Below are 8,224 nucleotides of genomic sequence, written 5' to 3'. Positions count from 1 at the left end.
GGGAGTTATTGTTTAATGAGTATGGAATTTCAATGTGGGAAGATGAAAACCATTCTGGAGATGGGTGGTGGTGATGGCTGTGTAAATGTACTTGTTGCCCCTGCAGTGTACCCCTAGAAAGAGCTAAAATGGGGAGCTCCTGAGGCTCGGTGGGTAAGCGTCTGACTCTTGGTTTCTGCTCAGGTCATGATCTCAGGGTTCTGAGATCAAGCCCTACGTTGGGTTCTGTACTGGGTGTGGAGCCTGCTTGGGATTCTCTCTCTCCCTCTGCCCCAACCTTCCCCCCCCCCCGCCAACGGCTCGGGGTTGCACTCTCTCTCTTAAAAAAAAAAAAAAAAGTTAAAATGGTAAGTTTTATGTTATGCATATTTACCACAATAAAAACCCAGCATTTATATGTAGTGTTGTCACAAGAATTAAGTAAGTTAATATATCTAAAGCAAGTTTAAGCAAACTTTTCCTGTAAAGGGCCAGAGAGTAAATATGCTGGATTTTGTGGGATATGGTATCTGTTACAACTATTCAGCCTACTATTTTGGCAGAAAAACACTCACAGACAATACAGAGACTAATGTGCATGGCTGTGTTCCAATAAAACTTTATTTATTAAAACAGATGATAGACCAGATTTGGTCCACAGGCAGCAGTTTGCTGACCCTGACCTAAAGCTTTTAGCAGAGTTCCTGGCACAAAATAGTGTTATTTAAATATTAGATGTTAATGTTATTACTACACAGTGTTGCTGTGAGTAGTTAAATAAAATAATGCATAAAAGTGCCTGGCACACAGCATGTACGATCTAATTGATAGCTTTTCAATCAGGATATATTGGGGATATTTCATGCCAAGTTTGAACCTCGAGGTACACACCAGCACCCAGGTATGACCAACGGAAATGAGGCAGGGCCCATGAGGACTGAACGAAGTGTGAACTTTCCCCTAGATGGAGTTGGTGCCCCACAGCTTTGATAGACCCTGCCTTTGAACCTGTGATGATGTTTACATTGACTGTGGCCACTTCTTCACTTGGTGATGCTCTGGGCCCATCGCCAGCTGGGGACGCATCTCAGCACATTGCCTGTGAGTGGGTCTTACTGTCGTCGTGGACCGGCAGCGTCAACATTGCTGGGAAATTTGTCAGAAAGGCACATCCTGGCACCTCCAGCCCTCCTGAAGTCAGCCTGTAGGAACAGCTCTGCCCCCACCCCACGGGTGATTCTGATTCTGTCGAAGTTTGAGACCCGTGTGCTAGAGAGATGGTCTCTCCTCTTGCCTGGATAGGGTTACAGTTTATGGCTTGGCGAGGGGACAAGCTGCTTTTCCTGGCTCTGACCTGACACCTCTTCCCAAGCACCAGGCCCAGGGCACCTAAGATGTTAGAAATCAGCGTCCCAGGGTGAGCAGATCAAGGTGAAGGGTGGTTCAGCCACGTCTTTGATGTCGTTGCCGGGCTGACACCTGTGTGAGTGATGGGGAGATAATGCTGCCGACTCCCCCGGGGCTTCCGACTGCGAAAGGCAGCTGCTGATATTATGCTGGGTGAGCTCGGCAAGGCGCTCAGTGAGGCGGGACCCCTGGAGGGACCCAGCAAACCTGCCAGTAGCACTCAAGTCTTAAACTACACCTGGCCACGCCATGAATTGGGTGGAAGCGTCCTGGGATCCTCATGGGCACTGCTCATCTTGCAACATCTGGGGGGAGGGCATCTTGCTCTCTGTTCTCTTTCTCTCCGAGCTTGGATTTGTGGTGGTGTGTCGGCAGGGTCTTCTCAGTATGGAGAATTTTTCAGGGGGCCACACTCCTGGATGAGCGTCAAACACCGACAGACCCTTCCGTTCACCGTCATCCAGGAGCACCCCGAGGGGGTCCGTGCATAGTTCCTGGGCGCCCACGGCCCTCTGCAGCGGCGGGGTCACCCCTGCAGCCACCCGGAGCCCCAGGCCTTTCCCTTCTTTGCTGAGGCGTGTCCCTGCAGGGCAGAGGAGCCTGGAAACGTCTGCCGAAATGAACAGCACTCTGCCTTGAAGGAGCTGGAACCCGGGCTCCAGGCGGCTTCGGGATCCGTGGTCTCCCAAGGTAAACTGCCGAGCGTGGAGGTCCCAACACGTCAGGCGAGGCTCACGTGGCTGTACGTCTGTGACTCAAGCCGGGCTGATGGGAGGCAGCTTCCTGCGGGCGGGTGGCGAACATCGGATCTGCGCTGTGCTCCAGGAGCCACAAAGCAAGCCCACAGGAGCCGGGCCTTTGCACGGCAATCATCTTCCGCCTGGTCCCAAACACTTTGCATTTGGGGAAAAAGAAAACACACGCTCTCCGAAGAGCTTCCCCTGGCCACAGTCAAGATCCCAAAAGCAGAGGCCGCTGAGGGGGGTGTTTGGACCCTGCTGTTTGGATAGATTTCCCTTTAGGAGAACCAATGGCAGAGGGAGAGCAAACCACACATTACCTATCCGGGATAAAGTCAGGGGGTTTTGCTGATTTCTCCTCCTACTGTGTTTCTTGAACTTGGGTCTCACGTCTGTCTCTAATGAGTCTTCCAGATCTTTGTATTGGGATTCAATTGTGATTATTTTTCATGTATTATTATTAATAATTTTGTTCCAGGGAGGGATGAATAATGATGGTTTTCTTTAAAAGAAAACTTAAAAAGCAGTTACTGGTTCGTTTCTATCTTGGCTCAGGTCATCTCTGGTTCACTTTGGAGATTCTGGAAGGAAGGAGTGGGAGAGAGGAATGCAAATTAAAAAAAATGGATCTGAATAATGTGAGCCTCACTTTTGTGACATGTGAATGAGAAGGGAGTGGTTGCCACTCTTAATGTTGCTAAGGGCCAGCCACTTGTCCTGCAGCAGAGAGCAAGACTGTGGTGATGGGATGGGGAGGGGGAAGTTCCTCAAAAGGAATTCCATTAACAAGAGCTACCGCTAGTCAAAAGGAATAACCACCCCCACCCCCACACTGCACTGAAGGACCTTCTGATTCACCAAATTTCCCCGTCTCTTGCTGGTTGGCGTCCAATGTATGGAGTGTGGCATGATGCTTTTCATTTTTCTAGCAGAAAAAATAAATGAGACACAGTTTTAACTACAAGTGAGACAATGTGACTAATAGCAATTAATGCATAATTGACTAACAGAGAATCTTCTCCCTAGTGACCCTGGCTAATGGAGAACATACCAAGCCCTGACCAGAAGGCATAGGGCATCAAGATGTTCAGAATTTTATCGCCACACCTTGGACATTACTGACTTATCACTAGTCTTTGGGACTGATGTTAAATGCTCACCTCTGTGCTGTGTGTTCTCAGGGATTCAGACTTAAGTCCATTGTGGTCACTCTTTTCTGTTGGTCTTCTTGAAGACAGACATTCTTAATTAACTCGCATAAAGTCTGGACTCAGAGGAAGCCTGGTGGGGAGACAGGATAGGAGGAAAAAGCCCACAGGAAGAGGCAACAGCTTGCGCACAGGTTTGGAGGTGAGAGTGAGCCGGAGATGTTTCAGGAGGGGAGGTGAGTCCAGTGTGGTTGGAGTGGGGGATGTTAGAGGCCATACAGTGGGGCAAACATGGGAGGCCGGGGAGCTGGGATTTTATTGCCTTTGAAATGGGGAGCCTTAGAAGTTTCCAGAGGATGCTAAGGTAAGATGTGTATTTTTGGAATGAAAAGCAGTGTGACATGTGGGAGGTGAACTGGGAGAGGCTGGCAGCAGGCTGGCCATGTGGAGGCAAGAATGTATTGTACTGTATGGTGACTAACATAATATAATAAAAAATCATTAAAAAAAACCAAAAAGAATGAATTGACAGCACTGGAGGCGGTAGTGGAGAGCCCAGGGTCTTTGTGTGGCAGGAGTTCTGGGTGGTGATGGGGAATGAGTTGCTCACGGTCACACCACAGGTGAGAGCTTCTGGCTGTCCATCTCCAACCATGATCTGTGAGGATGGACTCTGGAGGGCCGTTAGAGCCCTAGCGGGTCCTCCCCGTAACCTCCCCCAAGGGATGCGGGCAGCAGAGACATCTGAGGAATGAGGCAGGATTGCACAACTGGACTTTTCACTGGGGCTCAACCCACGGTCTGGTACCTTCTGTGGGAGGGTCTAGCTTCTCATTCCATCAAGGAGGAGATTTCTGAGCTGTTCTGGTTTATAGCAGGAGTCTTGAGCCCCTCCCAAAGGGGAACAGGGCTGCTTTGGGGGCCGTGTCCTGACCAAGGTGGATTTTGATCAGCAATTAAAGGAGCTCCCCATCCATTGCTTTACTGAACCCTTGCTACACTGCTTACCCTTCATGAACCTAATTTCCTTTCCTCTACCCTCTGTTTTATCACCAGTTCACTGATGATGAAACTGGGGCACAGAGAGTTTCTGAAACTGCTTTAAGTCACTGGTTTTACTTCCCAGTTTTAGTAAAAATAAATCCATTAGTATTCTATGCTATTAGTATTTGCCATTCTGTTTGCCCTTCTTTGTTATCGTGAGCTGTTTTCTTGCTCTCTCTCTCTCTCTCTGGCAGCTTTTAAGCCCTTCTCTTTATCTGAGTGTGAATGGTTTTTTCACTCTATGTTTTGGGCACTTGGTGACCCTTTCAATCTGGAAGCTCCTGCCATTCAATTCTGTTGACATCTCTTGTCCGTCTTCGATATCTTGTTCTCATGGTCCTGCAGGTTGATGGTTCCTTCGATTCTTGATTACCATTTTAGAAGGGTTCAGTTGGGAAGGAGGCCATGGAAAAAAAATGCGTGCATGCTCGGGCCCTCAGGTTAAACAGGGGCTCCTTTGAGCTATTTTCAATATTTTTCCAAAACGCTATCAGAAATTGTTGGTTGTGGGGCGCCTGGGTGGCACAGCGGTTAAGCGTTTGCCTTCGGCTCAGGGTGTGATCCCGGCATTATGGGATCGAGCCCCACATCAGGCTCCTCCACTATGAGCCTGCTTCTTCCTCTCCCACTCCCCTGCTTGTGTTCCCTCTCTCGCTGGCTGTCTCTATCTCTGTCAAATAAATAAATAAAATCTTGAAAAAAAAGAAATTGTTGGTTGTCCAAGCTAATGCCAAAAAGGCTAATTAGAAGGCATCAGTTTTCACACTGTGTAGAAACCCAACTCAAACTGGTTCAGGCCAAAAAAGGAGGATTTGCTGGCTCATATAACTAAAAAGTACAGGAGTTTCTTGCTTCAGACTTTCAGGCATAGCTGGGTCCAAATGCTTGAAAGATGTCTCTAGGACTCAGACTTTCCCTCAACTCAGTTTTGCTCCGTGTTGATTTCATTCTCAGTCAAGATGGCTGCCAGCAACTTCGGGCTACACCAGTCCTTCTCACAAGCCCTATGGAAACAATGTCTCTTTTTAACAATTACCCCAGAAGTTTTAGAGTTGAACCTCTCATTGTCTTGATGATCCCATGCCTAGGGCTTTGATTGCCAGTCTGGCTACATTCAATCATGTGAAACTGAGAGAAAAACAAGGTGGTTTCCCCAAGCACATCAAAGTACTGAATCTAGAAGATGGGGAAGGGGCTGCTGAGTAGTCAAAAAAGAAAGAAAAGAAAGATATCCCCACACAGAGCTCTGGGGAGCCCCTTGAAGGGTTCTGAGAGGTAGGGTGAAGCAGGATGGTGAGGACTCAGGGGAACCCATGCACCCAAGTTAAGAACCACGGAATCACACACCTCCAGGGGGCACTATTCGTGTTATGGGGTCTGTATAGACAGCCCACTCACCCAAACTCCATTTCAACTAGAGCATCCCAGTCCTTGTCTGTTTTATGGGGAGCCACCATGGGATATTTGAATGCAATCAAGTTTGAAAACCACTGTATTAATCTAAAGGGATTTCACAGTGGGGAGACAGGGATCCTGGGAAGTTGGCAGTGTGAGTTCCATCAGCAACGGAAAGGAGCATCCGTCTTACGTCACAAATGGTGGTGGAGGGCAGAGGGCTTATACACAGAAAAGTGGAGGGGCTGGGTGTGGGGGAGGATTTCTATAGGACGCTAAGACAAAGTGGTGAACTCGCTGTGGACTGTTCTGCAGTGCTAATCCTGGGTGTCACCAGCTGCTCAAGTGGGAATTCCTGCACAGGCCATGGGCGTCTTGTGTGGCCATGCCAACAGCATGGTTTGTCTGCTTGCATCACACTATGAGAGGCCTGCTCTAGGGCCTGAGAGGAGTTATGCCTTCCCTCACTCCTGGGAAAAAAATAAAGAAAAATAGAAGGATATTACTTGCTAAAGAAACACTAGGTGTGCTTCGAAGTCACCAGAAAGCATCAGAGAAATATTTGGTTCCTGTCTTGCCTTTTTTCTGCCCCTAATGAGCTCTTGAGCATCTGCTGAGCTCCTGGCCCTGTGGTCAGGAATGAAAGGGGAAGATAGAAAACGACATGAATGTTTTCAACAGTAATGGCCAAGGTACCCTTTCCAGAACAAGCCCTTGGTCCAGTGGTGTGCTGGGACATGTTTAACAACCAATTCTCTGGGGGGTAAGGGAGCATGTGGGGAGGGAGTCCAGCTTTGTAGCATTTGCTAATTTCTGCGACGTCAATGCCCCGACCATGGCTGATTTCAGGCTATCGACACCACATCACTGTACATAGGTTGGGAAGAGATGCTCAGTAGCATGCCAATTTACGTATTTTCACTGTTTAGATACCCCCAAAGTCTTAATAACCTCTAGTACAGATAATTGCAAAATGTAGTAAAATACCTAGGAAGTGAGAGGTGCCTGGGTGGCTCAGATGGTTAAGCGTCTGCCTTCGGCTCAGGTCATGGTCCCTGGGTCCTGGGATCGAGCCCCACGTCGGGCTCCCTGCTCAGTGGGGAGACTGCTTCTCCCCCTCCCTCTGCTGTTCCCCTGCTTGTGCTCTCTCGCTCTCTCTATCAAATAAATAAATAAAATCTTAAAAAAAAAACTAGGAAGTGATAGATCTTGAGTATTTATTTGTTTTTAATATGAGTTGTTTATAATTTAAGTTTTAATCATTGAATGTGTTGACCAGTTGGTTCACAGAATCCCAGAAAAGTTAATAAGTGGTCCTTTTGGCCCAGCTCCAGCACAAGACTGCCTCGTTCTGCTCATTCTAGCAGGTCCCAGTGGTTCAGCCTTTTTCTGTCTCATCTTTAAGAAGCCTCACCCCATGGCAAATGCATTGTCCAGACTTGTATATGGTCAGTCTCTGGATGTGCCTTCCGTAACTAAGGCAGAAAGCCTTAGTTGTTCATCTCTGTCTCTGCAGGGTAATCCAGAAAGGCATAACAAAAGTTTGATGAGTGAATAAGTGAGTGAACAAGTGAGTGAGTAGCTGCTGGATGCAGGGAGGTCGTGAAGGCTATGGAGGTGAATCCTAGGTTCTGGGTGCCACATCTTCATTGCTCTAGATGCTGCTTAATCCTGGCAAGCGTCATCTTTGTCACCATCTGTTTAATGGCTGTTTGTATGGCTGGACCATCGTTCCATGGGGACAGGGTCTGTGTCTGGCTTTTCACTGCTGCCACCGTAATATTTGGCACATAGCAAACAATCAATACTTGTTAATTTCAGCTGACTCTACAAAGTTAATGATGCTTTTTTAAATTACAAAAACATATAGCTGACCAATTTTCCCAGCACCATTTATTGAAGAGACTGTCTTTTTTCCACCGGATGTTTTTTCCTGCTTTATCAAAGATTAGTTGCCCAAAGAGCCGAGGGTCCATTTCTGGGTTCTCTATTCTGTTCCATTGGTCGATGTGTCTGTTTTTGTGCCAGTACCATGCTGTCTTTGTGATCACAGCTTTGTAGTACAGCTCGAAATCCGGCATTGTGATGCCCCCAGCTTTGTTTTTCCTTTTCAACAGTTCCTTGGAGATTCGGGGCCTTTTCTGGTTCCATACAAATTTAAGGACTATTTGTTCCAGTTCTTTGAAAAATGTCCTCGNCATTGGTATTTTGATCGGGATAGCATTGAAAGTGTAGATTGCTCTGGGTAGCATAGACATTTTAACTATGTTAATTCTTCTGATCCATGAGCAGGGAAAATTGACCACTCTCTCACACCATACACAAAGATAAACTCCAAATGGATGAAAGACCTCGATGTGAGACAGGAATCCATCAAAATCCTAGAGGAGAGCATAGGCAGCGACCTCTACGACATCGGCCACAGCAACCTTTTTCATGACCATCTCCAAAGGCAAGAGAAACAAAAGATAAAATGAACTTGTGGGACTTCATCAAGATAAAAAGCTTCTG

The 8,224-nt window shown here is 47.4% G+C and overlaps 1 long non-coding RNA gene across 1 annotated transcript in view; it reads right to left on the bottom strand.

Annotated features, from left to right (window-relative positions):
• Positions 1-2,990: 2,990 nt before the first annotated feature.
• The window catches only part of LOC109490510, a 5,682-nt gene continuing 448 nt past the window's right edge, over positions 2,991-8,224 (bottom strand). Inside the window, exons 2-3 of the long non-coding RNA XR_002143849.1 lie at positions 3,287-3,407; positions 2,991-3,051 (exon numbers count right to left, since the gene is read on the bottom strand). This is a non-coding gene — a long non-coding RNA (uncharacterized LOC109490510). The remainder of the gene's footprint in view (positions 3,052-3,286; positions 3,408-8,224) is intronic.

This window comes from Ailuropoda melanoleuca, chromosome 4 (assembly GCF_002007445.2).
Source record: "Ailuropoda melanoleuca isolate Jingjing chromosome 4, ASM200744v2, whole genome shotgun sequence".
Lineage (NCBI taxonomy): Eukaryota > Metazoa > Chordata > Mammalia > Carnivora > Ursidae > Ailuropoda > Ailuropoda melanoleuca.
The sequence above is the reverse complement of the archived record's forward strand: the minus strand, read 5'-3'. Positions and strand labels throughout refer to the sequence as shown.